Raw genomic sequence first — 2,032 nt, forward strand, 5'->3', positions numbered from 1 at the left:
AAAAAAAAAAAAAAAATCCACTTTACAATGTCCAGGTGTTCACATGTGGAACTTGTGACGCTGCCGACATTGCAGACCCTCGACGGGGGTAAGCATAACAAGACGGGTATCTCCAACCACTTGAATCGACAAATGAGATGGACAGCCACATCCGAAATGCGTTGCACGTGGAGAAAAAAAGAAAAGAAAAAAAAAACACAAAAAAAACGACACACACACACACACAAAGTGTAACACCGCGTGTATCCTTTTTTTTTTTTTTTTTTTTTTTTTTTGGTGACCACATTGGTCATTCTGTTGGCAGTTCCTCTGACCGTTTTGTTTGACCTTTTTTTTCGCTTTATGTTTATTCCACGAATACGCAACACGCATAAACAAACGGTTGAGTATGTCCCTATTGGAAAGCCCCGCAACCGCTTGAAGTACACGTGCGTGAGCATATGCACACTGTTCAAAGGTACTCTCACCACGGTTAAACACACACTACAGGAGGGGCGAAGGGTGGGGGGGAGAGAGGAACAAAAATTCAAAGAACACAAGTGCAACCCTCCGTTGGGTGGTGCGAATTCTATATGTGAACAAAAAAGAATTTGGCGGAAGAGAAGAGAGTTCCCTTTTTCCCTGCATATGTCATTGTCGTGCTCCAGAGCATAACTGTTGCCCGTTTCTTCTTGAAACATTATCGTACAGGTATGACCACAAAGAAAGGAGGAAGATGAGCAGTTGGGAATTTTTTTTTTTTCATTAAGTACAACTATTCAGTGGTCGTAAAAATTGCCATATGGTTAAGTTAAAAAAAAAAAAAAAAAAAAAAAAAAAAAAAACCACACCCACACACAAAAGGGGAAAACCCCCGTGTTCCTTTTTTTTTTTTTTGTTTTTTTTCCTTTTCTTTTTTTTCGTAATGTAAAATGAGACCTGCGAGGGAAAAACCCTACATGGGCCATTTTTACATTTGTAACAAAATCCCGAATGCAGAAATATCCCTATGAAGAGCGAGGCGAATTAAAATTTCAATAACTTGCTCCCGTTGGGGTGAACAGAAATAATTAATCGTCGCTTCATGCATAAAGATATTTCTCCCCATTTCCTATATGTGTACATATTATGTGTACACATAAGGACTGACCCTGCCATGTTCCTCAACTTGCTAGCTGTTTAACAAATAAGTTTGCTTCTTTTTGTGAATGCTCTTTTTTTTTTTTTGTGAAAGGCAAAACGAATTTTGATTACAATTCTACGGGTAGAAGAACTGCATCATGTCCTTGGTCATTTTCTATCTTATTCATGTCTGTAATGAAACAACCTGTCATTGTATTCACGCAGAGTTAACTGCACCATGAAATGGGACATCCTTCCTGTTCCCCCCCGCAAATATGAATAGCTATTTACAACATGGATATACATATTGGTCGGAGGGGAGAGGAAGGATGCAGATAGATTCCAGCCATAATTAAGGGGAAAAAGGAACTGTACGAAATTGGCTTCGACGGAGGTTTTTTCCCCTTCTTGCTTCGAACAAAGCACAGACAGGGAGGAGTCGTTCGGGGGTGGTAGCATGGTTGTACGTTCACACGCACGCACATACACACACACATGCACCGTACTGGACTTCCCACTATGCTTTTGTTCTCCGCGTGTGGTTTTTTTTTTTCATCCTACTGTTGATTAATTTATTCTTGTTAGATCATTTTATTTATTTTTCCCACCCCCCTTTTCCTTCTTAACGCTACACATAGCAACTGCTAAACAAATCGCATGGTGTTTCCTCCCTACGTGCTTTTACAGACAAGAGAGGGGCACCAAAAACGGATCCACTCACAACTGTTATGTGCAGCGTAAGAAGGAAAGGGGAGTAAAGGGTAAATAAAAAAATAATATAACAAAAATAAATTAATCAAAAGTAGGATGAAAAAAAAAAAACATTTATCTCCTGGCCGACTTGAGAGATAAAAACAGCGCAATGTTGAGTAGACTGATTGAAGTATATGGACCTTTCTGTTTCTTTTTGGAAGAGAAAGAAAAAAAGGCA

This window comes from Plasmodium fragile (genome assembly GCF_000956335.1).
Source record: "Plasmodium fragile strain nilgiri unplaced genomic scaffold supercont1.15, whole genome shotgun sequence".
NCBI lineage: Eukaryota > Apicomplexa > Aconoidasida > Haemosporida > Plasmodiidae > Plasmodium > Plasmodium fragile.